This window comes from Lagenorhynchus albirostris, chromosome 8, assembly GCF_949774975.1.
Source record: "Lagenorhynchus albirostris chromosome 8, mLagAlb1.1, whole genome shotgun sequence".
Classification (NCBI taxonomy): Eukaryota; Metazoa; Chordata; class Mammalia; order Artiodactyla; family Delphinidae; genus Lagenorhynchus; species Lagenorhynchus albirostris.
The window spans coordinates 4,719,300-4,733,924 of record NC_083102.1 but is presented as its reverse complement, the minus strand read 5'-3'; the positions used below and the strand labels follow the sequence as shown (position 1 = coordinate 4,733,924).

The 14,625-nt window shown below is 41.7% G+C and overlaps 1 pseudogene; it reads right to left on the bottom strand.

Moving 5' to 3' along the window:
- Nucleotides 1–2,283: 2,283 nt before the first annotated feature.
- On the bottom strand, nucleotides 2,284–3,097 carry LOC132524056 (large ribosomal subunit protein uL30-like; annotated as a pseudogene).
- Nucleotides 3,098–14,625: the final 11,528 nt, after the last annotated feature.

Here is a 14,625-nt window from a genome sequence, read left to right as displayed (position 1 = left end):
TTAAAAACATCCAACCCAGTGTATGAGGTTAAGTCATAGCAGTAGACTCAGGAATTAATGGGAAACAAAGGATTAGAAGAATCGCACTAGATTCCATATATATGTGTTAGCGTACGGTATTTGTTTTTGTCTTTCTGACTTACTTCACTCTGTATGACAGACTCTAGGTCCATCCACCTCACTACAAATATCTCAATTTTGTTTCTTTTTATGGTTGAGTAATATTCCATTGTATATATGTGCCACATCTTCTTTATCCATTCATCCGATGATGGACACTTAGGTTGCTTCCATGTCCTGGCTATTGTAAATAGAGCTGCAATGAACATTTTGGTACATGAATCTTTTTGAATTATGGTTTTCTCAGGGTATATGCCCAGTAATGGGATTGCTGGGTCGTATGGTAGTTCTATTTTTAGTTTTTTAAGGAACCTCCATACTGTTCTCCTAAGGAAAAAAAAAAAAGGTCATGAAGAACCTAGGGGTAAGACAGGAATAAAGACACAGACCTACTAGAGAAAGGACTTGAGGATATGGGGAGGGGGAAGGGTAAGCTGTGACAAAGCGAGAGAGTGGCATGGACATATATACACTACCAAACGTAAAATAGATAGCTAGTGGGAAGCAGCCGCATAGCACAGGGAGATCAGCTCGGTGCTTTGTGACCACCTAGAGGGGTGGGATAGGGAGGGTGGGAGGGAGGGAGACGCAAGAGGGACGAGATATGGGAACATATGTATATGTATAACTGATTCACTTTGTTATAAAACAGAAACTAACACACCATTGTAAAGCAATTATACTGCAATAAAGATGTTAAAAAAAAAGAATCACACTAAAGTAACAAAGCAGAGAACTTGGGACCAAGCCCTGAGTGCTCTCAGATGAACACAAAGAGGATCTGACTCCATCCTAGTAAAGGCAACTTCAACATCAAAAAACGGAAATCCTGGCAAAACACTCATCCTTCACATTTGAGTAAAGCGGGATACCGTTTAAAAATTAAGTAGTATCTTTCCACTGTTTAAACATTCTCACGCGGTATACTTTTATTTTCTTTTTTAACAGCTTTATAGAAATATCATTCACTCATTTAAAGTATACAATTCAATGGGCTTTAGTGTATTCACAGGGTTGTGCAACCATCATCACAATCAATTTTTCATTTTCATCAACCCCAAAAGGAAATTTCACACCCACTAGTAGTCACTTTCCATTTTCCCCCCACCTCCCACCCCTGGTCAATCACTAATCATTTTTGTTGTTGTTGTTTGGCCACGCCGCGTGGTTTGCGGGATCTTAGTTCCCCAACCAGGGATGAAACCCGGGCCCTGGCAGTGAAAGCGCAGAGTCCTGACCACTGGACCGCCAGGAAATTCCCCGGTCAATCACTAGTCTCTTTCCTATCTTTCTAGATTTGCCCATTCTGGATATTTCATGTAAGTGAAATTATACAATATGTGGCCTTTTGTGACTGGCTCTTTTCACTTAACATAATGTTCTCAAGGTTCCTCCAGTTTACAGTATGTATCAGTGCTATATAGGAAAAGTTCATTCCTTTTCATTGTCAAATAATATTACATGACGTGGATATACCACATTTTATTTATCCATTCATCAGCTGATGGACATTTGGGTTGTTTCCATTTTTTGGCTATTATGAATAATGCTGCCATAAACATCTGTGTACGGGTTTTTGTGTGGACGTATGTTTTTATTTCTCTCAGGTATATTCTTAGGATTAGAATTGCTGCATCCTATGGTAAGTCTACATTTAACCTTTTGAAGAACTGCCAGAGTGTTTCCCACAGCAGACGCAACATTCTACATTGCCACCTGCAATGTATGTGGGTTCCATTTTCTCCACTACAGTTGTGATTATCTACTTTTTTTTTTTTTTTTTTTGCGGTACACGGGCCTCTCACCGTGTGGCCTCTCCCATTGCGGAGCACAGGCTCCGGACGCGCAGGCTCAGCGGCCATGGCTCAGGGGCCCAGCCACTCCGCAGCATGTGGGATCCTCCCGGACCGGGGCACGAACCGGCGTCCCCTGCGTCGGCAGGCGGACTCTCAACCACTGCGCCACCGGGGAAGCCCCTGTGATTATCTACTTTTTGACAGGATGTGAAGTGCCATCTCACTGCGGTTTGACTGGCGTTTCCCTGACGGATAATGACACTGAGCACGTTTTCATGAGGTTATTAGCCATTTTTTGGAGAAAGGTCTATTCAGATCCTTTGCCCATTTTAATTTATTTTTATTTTCCAATTTGAAAGCAGTCACTGTTTATTAACTGACCAGATTACAAAAATAATCCTGGCAGATACTTTAGTTCATCCTTCTAATAAGCCTGTTGATCTGGTCTTCCCTGTTGCCAGCATCTCCACCTTCTACCAAATGGGCGGTCTTTTTCTTCATTCTGCTTCGTGGAGGAGACAATTTAAAGGACCACAGCAAGTTGTCTGCTTCTTTGAAATGTTTTCCAATGGTATAGATCTCATGAATCAGATCCTTCCTGCAGATGGTACCATACTTGCCGAGAGATGGAGCCACCAAGGCGTCACCTGTCAGGGCACTTCGCTTCTGTTGAGTTTGCCATAACCACGCTTGTAGGTCAGCTCACTTACTGACTTCAGGTTTGGGTGCCCCCCCCCCCCGCGATGTACGGCTCCACAATTCTCAGCATGTTCATTAACATTCTGAGAATTCATAAAGATGCCATTGAGCTTCACAAAGGTGCCACTGAAGATCTGATGGAGGCTAAGAAGCTGCAACACTTTTCGAACCTTTGGGCTCACACCATTGACACCTCTGATCCTGATGACAAATGCCAACTTGGGTTCTGCAGGTACATAGAAGTTGCCGACTTTTCTTGCCATCCTAGCCATTCGAATTTCTGTTCTGTACATCCGCCTGTATTCCTTGTAATAGTGATTAGCTTCTTCATAGATAAGCTCCCTCCTTGCCTTTCGAAGCATCTTTTGGGCAAACTTCTTTCCCAGGCGCTTGATCCTAAGCTCTGCAAAATTCTTTTGCTTCTTCTTAAGGGTTTCTGGCACAGCAGGAACCTTCTTTTTCTTCTCTTCTGCACCCTCCATGGTTCCAGCTGGGAAAGAGCTGCCCATTTTTAACTTGGGTTATTCATGTTTTTTAAACTATTGAGTTATAAGAATTTTTTATACAGTCTGGATACAAGTCCTTCAGATACAGGATTTGCAAATATTTCTCCCATTGGGTGGGTTGTCCTTACGTTTTCTTGATGGTGTCTGTTAAAGCATAAAAAGTCTTAATTTTGATGAAGTCCAATTTATGTTTTTCTTTTGTTACTTGTGCTTTTGGTGTCGTACCTAAAAATTATTGCCTAATCCAAGGTCATGAAGGTATTTGCAGGTTTGTTTTCTTTTGAGTCTTATGGCTTTAACTCTTACAATTAGGTTTATGATCCTTAAAGTTAATTTCTGTATATGGGGTGAGGAAGGAGTCTACTTTCATTCTCTTGCCGGTGGCAGTCCAGTTGTCCTAGCACCATATGTTGAAAGACGATTCTTTCTCCATTGAATTATCTTGGCACCCTGTCAGAATTCATTTGACCAAAAAGGTGAAGTACTGGCTTCTCAATTATATCTCATCGTTCTATATGTCTAATTCTAAAAATTCGTTTGTTGATTTGCAGTATTAATTCCAAAGGTTTGACATGGTGGGAAAGTAAGAAATTTCTCAGGATGGTGGAGTTGGAAGGTAATATTGCTTGGTGGCCAAGCTAAGATTTGTGAAGAATCAAACCAGTGTCCCATTCTTTGCTCTGCATCAAAGTAAACTGTTGACAGGCAATGTTTTTACACAGGGTAATGGTTTCTTGGGCGGAGACTGAATAAGCTATTATGTTGTATTTCTGTAGGTATTTGGGTAGGCCTCATGTGGTTAGGAAGATTTTTTGGGTAAGGTTACGTGTGCCTCAGAACCAAGGAAACATGGAACAGCTGGGCCTCAGGAAGTCAAGGAGTCGTGACAGGGCTGTTCGTTGTACAAACTGCAGTTGGAAGGCCTTTTCTTTTTTTTTGGCCGTACCGCACAGTGTGTGGGATCTTAGTTCCCCAACCAGGGATCGAACCTGGGCCCTTGGCAGTGGAAGCGCAGAGTCCTAACCATTGGACCGCTGGGGAAGTCCCTCTGGTCTCCCTTTTGATTGGTTTATTTTTCATTACCTCGAAGCTTCTCAGTTTTTCTTCTTTTTCCTTTAACAACCCCAATTTTGGACTTAAATGAATGATAAGTAAATTTCTGTCATGTTTGGATAGTTATACTTTTGTTTTTATTGAGGTATAAGTGACATATGACATTAGTTTCAGGTATACAACATAACGGTTTGATATTTGTATATACTGTGAGATGATCACCACAGTAAGTCTAGTTAGTATCTGTCAACATAAACAGCTAAAAAAAATTTTTCTGTGATGAGAATTTGAGCTTTACTCTCTTAGCGATTTTCCAATCTCTAATGCAGTATTATCAACTACAGTCCCCACACAGCACATTGCCTCCTGTGACTTATTTATTTGGTACCTGGGTCTATGCCTTTCAACCCCCATTACCTATTCTGTCCGGCCCCCATTGCCATTTCTGGCAACCACCCATCTGTTCTCTGTTTCTTTGAGCTTGTTTGTGTGTGTGTGTTTTGTTTAGATTCCACATATAAGTGAGATCATAAAACATTTGTCTTTCTCTGTTTGACTTACTTCATTTAGCTTAATGCCCTCAGACTCCATCCGTGTTGTCACAAATAGCAAGATTTCATTATTTTTTTATGACTGAATAATATTTACATCACATGTTCTTTATCCATTCATCCATCAGTGGGAACTTAGATGTTTCCATATCTTGGCTATTATAAATAATGTTGCAATGAACATGAGGGTGCATGTATCTTTTTGAGTTAGTGTTTTCAGTTTCTTTCGATAAATACTAAAAGTGGAATTGCTGGGTCATATGGTAGTTCTAGTTTCAGTTTTTTGAGGAACTTTCATACTGTTTTCCATAGTGGCTGCACCAATTTACGTTCCCACCAACAGTGTATAAGGATTCCCCCAGTACCTGTTATTTCTTGTCTTTTTGATGATAGCCATTCTAACAGGTGTGAGGTGATATTTTATTTTAGTTTTGATTTGCATTTCCCTGATGATTAGTGATGTTGGATGTTGAGCACCTTTTCATGTACCTGTTGGCCACCTGTATGGCCATCTTTGGAAAAACGTCTACTTAGGTCTTCTGTCCATTTTTTAATCAGATTGTTTGGAGCTTTTGTTTGTTTTTTGCTATTGAGTTGTATGAATTCTTTATACATTTTGGATATTAACACCTTATCAGATATATGACTTGCAAATATTTTCTCCCATTCAGCAGCCTGCCTTTTCATTTTGTTGAAGGTTTCCTTTCCTGTGCAGAAGCTCTTTAGTTTGAGGTAGTCCCACTTGTTTATTTTTGCTTTTATTGCCTTTGCTTTTGGTGTCAGATTAAAAAAATCATCACCAAGACTGATGTCAAGGAGCTGACTGCTTATGCTTTCTTCTAGGAATTCTATGGTCTCAGGTCTTACATTCAGATCCTTAATCTATTTTGAGTTAATTTTTGTGTATGGTAATTTTTGTATATGGTATAAGATACTGGTCCAGTTTCATTCGTTTGCATGTAGCTGGTCAGTTTCCCAACACCATTTATTGAAGTGACTGTCCCTTACCCATTGTACATTCTTGACTTCTTTGTTGTAAGTTGATTGACCATATATGTGTGGGCTTATTTCTGGGCTCTCAATTCTGTTCCCTTGTTCTATGTGTCTGTTTTTATGCTAACCATACTGTTTTGATTACTATAGATTTGTAATATAGTTTCAAATCAGAGAGCATGATGCCTCCAGTGTTGTTCTTCTTTCTCATGATTGCTTTGGCTATTTGGGGTCTTTTGTGGTTCCACACAATTTTAAGGATTGTTCTATTTCTGTGAAAAATGCCATTGGAATTTAAATTGGGATTGCATTGAATCTGTAGATTGCTTTGTGTAGTATGTTTTTGGTGTACAGGTCTTTCACCTCCTTGGTTAAATTTATGCCTATATATTTTATTCTTTTTGCTGCAATTTTATTTTAGTTTTTAAAATTAATTAATTAATTTATTTATATTTGGCTGTGTTGGGTCTTTGTTTCTGTGCGAGGGCTTTCTCTAGTTGTGGCAAGCGGGGGCCACTCTTCATTGCGGTGTGCGGGACTCTCACTATCGCAGCCTCTCTTGCTGCGGAGCCCAGGCTCCAGACGCGCAGGCTCAGTAGTTGTGGCTCAGGGGCCTAGTTGCTCTGCGGCATGTGGGATCTTCCCAGACCAGGGCTCAAACCTGTATCCCCTGCATTGGCAGGCAGATTCTCAACAACTGTGCCACCAGGGAAGCCCTGATGCAATTTTAAATGGGATTATTTTCTTACTTTCTCTTTCTGATAGTTTGTTGTCAGTGTATAGAAGATTTTTGTATCTTGATTTTGTATCCTGCAACTTTACTGAATTTACTAGTTCTAACAGGTTTTTTTAGTGGAATCTTTAGGGTTTTCTCTATATAATATCATGTCATTTGCAAATAGTGACAGTTTTACTTCTTCCTTTCTGATACGGATTGCTTTTTATTTCCTTTTCTTGACAAGTTGCTCTGGCTAGGACTTCTAGCACTATGTCAAATAAAAGTGCCAAGAGTAGGTATCTTCTTGTTCCTGAAAGCTTTTCACCATTCAATTTGATGTTAGCTGTGGACTTGTCATATATGTTCTTTATTACACCGAGTAATGGTCCCTCTATACCCACTTTGTTGAGAGTTTTTTTTTTAATTAATTAATTTATTTATTTTTGGCTGCATTGGGTCTTCGTTGCTGCGCATGGGCTTTCTCTAGCTGCGGCGAGTGGGGGCTACTCTTCGTTGCGGTGTGCAGGCTTCTCATTGCAGTGGCTTCTTTTGTTGTGGAGCACAGGCTTTAGGCGCGTGGGCTTCAGTAGTTGTGGCTCACGGGCTCTAGAGCGCAGGCTCAGTAGTTGTGGCACACAGGCTTAGTTGCTCTGCAGCATGTGGGACCTTTCCGGACCAGGGCTTGAACCCGTGTCCCCTGCACTGGCAGGTGGATTCTTAACCACTGTGCCACCATGGAAATCCCTGTTGAGAGTTTTTATCATGAATTGGATTTTGAATTTTGCCAAATGCTTTTTCTGCATCTGTTGAGATGATCATATGATTTTTATCCTTCATTTTATTTATTTTTAAAGATTTGTTCTGATGTGGACCATTTTTAAACTCTTTATTCAATTTGTTACAATATTGCTTTTGCTTTATGTTTTGGTTTTTGGCCATGAGACATGTGGGATCGTAGCTCCTTGACCAGGGATCAAACCCACACCCCCTGCATTGGAAGGCAAAGTCTCAACCGCTGGACTGCCAGGGAAGTCCCTATCCTCCATTTTATTAATGTGGTGTATCACATTGATTTACTTGAGGATGTTGAACCATCCTTGCACCCCTGGAATAAATCCCACTGGATCATGGTGTATGATCCTTTTAATGCATTGTTGAATTCAGTTTTCTAATTTTTGTTGAGGATTTTTCATCTATGTTCATCATGAATATTTGCCTGTAATTTCCTTTTCCTGCAGTGTCCTTGCCTAGTTTTTGTATATGAGGGTAAAGCTGGCCTCATAAAATGAGTATGGAAGTGTTCCCCCCTCTTCTGTTTTTTGGAAGAGTGTGAGGAATGGTATTAATTATTTAAATGTTTGGTAGAAGTGTTTGGTTTTTTTTTTATGATTTCTATTTCCTTATTGATATTCTCCATTTGATTAGACAGTGTGATCATACTTTTCTTCAAATAGTTGATTTGATTTTTGCCTGCTAAATCTAATATTTGGCCTCTCTCATAGGCAATTTCTGTTGCCTGATTTTTTTTTTCCATGTGTATGGTCACACTTTCCTGTTTCTTTGCATAACTGGTAATTTTTTAAAAATATGACATTTTAGATAATATACTGTAGTAACTCCAGTGTTAATCCCCCCTCCCTCACCCCAAAAGGACTGTTGTGTTTTGCTTATTTTTCTCAATAACTTGGCAGGGCTATTTTACTAAAATCTATTTTCCTTGGCTATGTGCACCCTCTGAAGTTGCTCATCAGGGGGTACAGCCTTAGGCATACATAGTCACCTCTTTTTCTGATCTTTTTTAAGTTGTCTGTCACTTTTGGTATCACACCCAGCTGTTAGTCTTCAATAATTGCAGGCAAATTGCTCTACTGTCTTTAGCAATGCCCTGGAGCATACATTTTGCCACATTCCGATTCAACTAAATTCAAGTCACTGCAGAAGTAGTCTTTAAGGCCAGTCTTTGGGTTTCGCTCTTATCCCAGTAGGCTCTTCTTAGCAGTCTCATTCTTTGGTTCTTTTTGGTAAACTTGCAGCTGGTTTATAATTTAACTTTTTGCTCTACTGAATCTGCCAGCCTCCTCTTCAGTGCTTACCACCAAACTTTCCTTTATTTTGGGGAGCACTCTTAGGCTTGAACTTCCTCACATTCTATTCCAAATAAGGTCAGATCCCTTTGGAGCTCTTCATTCTTTTTTTTTTTTTTAAACTTTTGGCCATGCCATGTGGCTTGTAGGAACTAGCTCCCTGACCAGGGATTGACCCGTACCCTTGGCAGTGAAAGCATGGAGTCCTAAGCACTGGACCGCCAGGGAACTCCCTGGAGCTCTCTATTCTTATACCTTGCCTCTGTACCACTACTCTGGAGCTTTTCTCAGAGTGACAGTGCCAGCTTCTCTTGGAGTGACAGGCATGATCTATAAGCAGGGTACTGGGTGGGGCAGTAGTCTCTGGTCTTCCTGGCTTTTCTCTCCTGGCATAAATCATCTGCACTTTATTTGAGCTGGGGTGAAGACTGCTGGAGTCCCAGTGTTCTTGGTCTATTGTGCCTGGGGGTAGCGTTTTCACCCTATGAGTGGGTACTAGGTAGAGAAGAAAGACCCAGATCTCTCAGCCACTTTTGCCAAGAATTAAGCTTCTTCAACATGTATTTGGGAGAAAATGAGAAATGCTGGTGCCTTGTCCTTCACAGAAAGATACCGTAGCTGATAGCTGGGAGGTGGGAGAGAAAGCCTTATGTTTTTGTCTGGATCTGCCCAGAGTAGAGCTTCATCACACTGAGCTGGGCCAGGGAGGAGGGGGAAGGAAGTAGGTGGTACCTCAAGTGCTAAAGACTCTCCCTGCTCTCTTAGAAAGATTTAGATTTTCTTGGATCAATGTTTCTTCATTTGCTGTATGCCCTTAACACATTTCCGGAGACTTTAAAATAGTTGGTTTCTTAAAAGTAATTTTTACCTGTTAGAGTGGTTTCACTAGGAAAGGCTCCTCATATCATTATTCCAGAAATCATCTCCATGGATTAGATTTATTTTTATTTTTTTTAATCTTTTATTTATTTATTTTTTGGCCATGCTGCAAGGCTCGTGGGGATCTTAGTTCCTTGACCAGGGTTTGAACATGGGCCCTGGCAGTGAAAGCACTGAGTTCTAATCACTGGACCACCAGGGAACTCCCTTAGATTTATTTATTTTTTATTTTTTGCGGTACCCGGGCCTCTCACTGCTGTGGCCTCCCCCGGTGCGGAGCACAGGCTCCGGACGCGCAGGCTCAGCGGCCATGGCTCACGGGCCCAGCCACTCTGCGGCATGTGGGATCTTCCCAGACTGGGGCACGAACCCGTGTCCCCTGCATCGGCAGGCGGACTCTCAACCACTGTGCCGCCAGGGAAGCCCCTCCCCTAGATTTATTTTTAAATCTCATGTTCTATTTGGGATAAAATTGTATCTTTTATTATTATTTTTTTTTACAACACAATGGTGTTTGTTATGTTTCTTACTTGGTATTTAAATTTTTTGACCTTTTCATCTCTCTATATATAGCTGAATATTTTTCATATAAAGAGGTATTTTAATGTAATGACATAACTTTTATTCTTTTAAACCAGTTGTTCACCAAGTGTTTGGCAATTAAATCACTATTTTCTTCCCTCCTCCTTCCCTCCTTTATTCCTCTCTTTTTTTAATTCTTATTTTATATTGTAGTATAGTTGATTTACAATGTTGTGTTAGTTTCAGGTGTGCAGCAAAGTGATTCAGTTATATATATATACATACATCTATTCTTTTTCAGGTTCTTTACTCATTTAGGTTATTACACTATATTGAATACAGTTCCCTGTGCTATACAGTAAGTCCTTGTTGATTATCTGTTTTACATATAGTAGTGCGTATATGTTAATCCCAAACTCCTAATTTATCCCTCTTCCCCACCTTCCTCCTTTGGTAATCATAAGTTTGTTTTCTAAGTCTGTGAGTCTGTTTCTGTTTTGTAAATAAGTTCATTTGTATCATTTTTTTTTAAGATTCCACATATAAGTGATATCATGATATCTGTCTTTCTCTGTCTGGCTTACTTCACTTAGTATGATAATCTCTAGGTCCATCCATGTTGCTGCATATGGCATTATTCATTCTTTTTTATGGCCGAGTAATATTCCATTGTATTTATGTACCACATCTTCTTTATCCATTCATCTGTCTATGGACATTTAGGTTGTTTCCATATCTTTGACTATTGTAAATAGTGCTGTTATGAACATAGGGGTGCATGTATCTTTTTTTTTTTTTTTTGTGGTACACGAGCCTCTCACTGCTGTGGCCTCTCCTGTTGCGGAGCACAGGCTCCGGACGCGCAGGCTCAGCGGCCATGGCTCACGGGCCCAGCTGCTCCGCGGCATGTGGGATCTTCCCAGACCGGGGCACAAACCCGTGTCCCCTGCATCGGCAGGCGGACTCTCAACCACTGCGCCACCAGGGAAGCCCGGGTGCATGTGTCTTTTAAAGTTAGTGTTTTCATTTTCTCAAATTGTACCTTAAGATTTAGAAGGGACCTCTAATGTCAGTAAGGGCAACCTTTCAATCAATGAAGACATACCTAAATATCCTTGATTCATAGTTCTTTCATCTCTGCTTGGTGACAATTTATGATTTCCTACACAGGCAAATGGTTTGATGCTGGACAGCTTATGTTAAAAGGTCATTTTGACCTGAAATATGTCAGCAATTGATAACAGTTTTGAAAGCAAATAAATTGTCTAATCCTTCCTGTGTTAAACAGTTCTTCAAACATTTGAGACCAGGCATCAAATCTCCCTTTACTCTTCTCTTTTTTTTTTTTTTTTTTTTTTTGCGATACGCGGGCCTCTCACTGCTGTGGCCTCTCCCGTCGCGGAGCACAGGCTCCAGACGCGCAGGCTCAGCGGCCATGGCTCACGGGCCCAGCCGCTCCGCGGCATGTGGGATCCCCCCAGACCGGGGCACGAACCCGTGTCCCCTGCATCGGCAGGCGGACTCTCAACCACTGCGCCACCAGGGAAGCCCTACTCTTCTCTTTTTAAAATTAATTTTTTTAATTAAAAATATTTATATATTTATTTGGCTGCGTCAGGTCTTAGTTGCGGCAGGCAGGATCTTAGTTGTGGCGAGTGGGCTTCTCTCTAGTTGCAGCGCATGGGCTTAGTTGCGGGCTCAGTAGTTGCACTATGCAGGCTTAGTTGCCCCGCAGCCTGTGGGATCTTAGTTCCCTGACCAGGGATTGAACCCGCGTCCCCTGCATTGGAAGTCAGATTCGTAACCACTGGACCACGAGGGAAGTCCCTAAAATTAATTAACCAATGTTTCATTTAAAAAAAAAATTTATTTATTTATTTGTTTATTTGGTTGCACCAGGTCTTAGTTGTGGCTCCAGGGCTCCTTAGTTGCGGCACATGGGCTCCTTAGTTGTGGCATGCAAACTCTTAGTGGCAGCATGCAGGTGGGATCTAGTTCCCTGACCAGGGATCGAACCCAGCTCCCCTGCATTGGGAGCATGGAGTCTTTTTTTTTAATAAATTTATTTATTTTATTTATTTTTGGCTGTGTTGGGTCTTCGTTGCTGTGTGCAGTCTTTCTCTAGTTGTGACACACGGGCTCAGTAGTTGTGGCTCACGGGCTCTAGAGTGCAGGCTCAGTAGTTGTGGCGCACGGGCTTAGTTGCTCTGCGGCATGTGGGATCTTCCTGGACCAGGGACCGAACCCGTGTCTCCTGCACTGGCAGGCAGATTCCTAACCACTGCACCACCAGGGAAGTCCCACCAATGTTTCTTTAAATGAGGAAATTTCTGAAAGTCTAAACATCATGGCCGCTTTTAAAAAATGTCTCTTTTAAAATTGGTCTAAGTTAAATGCAAAAACCTAAGTGTGACCCAAATAATTCTGTGTATGAGACTATTATTTTCAGTACAGGGGTATAGGAAGTAAACAGATGGATAAATAGATCAATATACATGGACAGATAATTAGATTAATACCTTTCAAAAATACATTTGCTCAAACTGCAGAGGCCATAATAGGAGAGAGAGTGAACATAATATTCAAAGCTGGAACTTGGGAAACTCGGCTCTCCAACAAACTCAATTTATCAATTCCTTCAAAAACCTCTGGGGAAATGAAATGTGCCTCTCCCTTACTTGAGAAACAGTGTGAGGTGAGTCTGAGAGATGCCACCCACGAGAGCAGTGTCCACCTTGCACTGACACCAGCAGAAATGTGAATGTAACCTCTTTGGGTGTGTGCTCCTGAAAACTGTCTCAGTTAACAGAACTCAGACCAGCATCTTGCGGAGAGCTAACACAGGCACCATGTTGGGCAAAAGTGCTAATGTCTAGCCCTGGGGTTTGTATCCCATCAGAAGTGGACTGCCAAGTTCTTCTGGTAGGGCTTAGATTTAAATGAATTTATATTTGATTTTAACTCAATTTATTAGTTGCTGTTCTTGGATAAATAAGTTAATTTCTGAACCTAAGACTGCCAACTATTAAAAGAGGGTATTGTTAGGACTTCCCTGGTGGCGCAATGGTTAAGAATCCGCCTGCCAATGCAGGGGACGCGGTTTCCATCACTGGTCCGGGAAGATCCCACATGCCGCGGAGCAACTAAGCCCGTGCGCCGCAACTACTGAGCCTGTGCTCTAGAGCCCGTGAGCCACAACTACTGAGCCCACGTGCCGCAACTACGGAAGCCTGCACGCCTAGAGCCTGTGCTCCGCAACAAGAGAAGCCACCGCAATGAGAAGCCTGTGCACCGCAACGAAGAGCAGCCCCCACTCGCCACAACTAGGTTACTTTTAGCTTGGACGATGGCTATCTGAAGGGGGAAAGGATGTGAGTGGCTGCACGAGCAGGAGGAGGTGAGAGGAAGAGGTTAGAGGAGGAAGTGCAGCATGTACCAGTGCCACAGGCACAGTCATGCTCAGTCCTGGCCCTGTACAGGCCTGCAAGTAGAAAGATCTTGAACTTGTAATGATGTGTCTCCACCTGTGGCAAATGCGTATCAAGCCTATTTTGTGCCAGGTCCAAGTCCTGTGTTTGGAAATGGCAAAGTAGAAGGATTTCATTTTACTAACTAATATCTTCTGGGTACTCTGTTCAATATGGCAATATGCCCCCAAGTAGTTCTAGAGTACCAGTGGAAACCAAAGAAGTACGAGGCCAGGTGAGGGGAGTTTTCTAGAGGAGAGTCCCAGTTCTTATTCAGGTGTTTCCTTATGTCAGTGCAAGAGCACTCTTAGCTTTCAATTTCTTTCCTTAGTAAAAACAAAAGAAGGATCACAGTGGAAACTACTCACACAGTTTTCTAGGTCTTAGGTAACCGGGGTAGCTCATAGGGAGGCTTAAAATTAAACCTGTATCCATGCAAGAAAGTATTTATTTAGCTGAAGACTGTTTAGTGCTGTTCCTTCACTCTTTTGGTTTTTCTTCACTATCTCACATTAAAACATATTTGAGATTTATATTTGGAGCCAGAATTTTAAAGGGCACCAAGGAGGCTTTCCATTTGTATGTTATTGTAGTATGGTTGGAGTTATTTTCCAAATGAAAACCAGCAGATAAATAGTCCTCTGGTTACTAACCTACAAGGATTCCAATTTTCCATATGAAAAAAGCCATATTGTTGGACAAAATTTCAGGTTGATGTTTCATCCCAGTAACTGCAATTAAATTCTACTATGGGTTATAGGTAAATCCTTGTCTATGATGTAAAAGAGCCAACTGTTTTTTTTGAATAATCTCAAATGCAGTGAATTCATGTCTGGGGAGCATCTGATACTTCACTTCCTAATCTTGCTCCATTTTTTCCATCACAAATAGCTCATTATTGAAAAGGAAGGGGGCTGGGCTTCCCGGTGGCGCAGTGGTTAAGAATCCGCCTGCCAATGCAGGGGACATGGATTCGAGCCCTGGTCCGGGAAGACCCCACATGCTGCGGAGTAACTAAGCCCGTGTGCCACAACTACTGAAGCCCACGCACCTGGAGTCCGTGCTCTGCAACAAGAGAAGCCACTGCAACGAGAAGCCCGTGCACCACAATAAAGACCCAACGCAGCCAAAACTAAATAAATAAATTAATTTTTTTAAAAACAAGGAAGGGGGCTGAGTCCTATTTCGTGTTGGTGAAATAACAGGGATCACTGGTAGGGGGAAGTTATAATGGCCC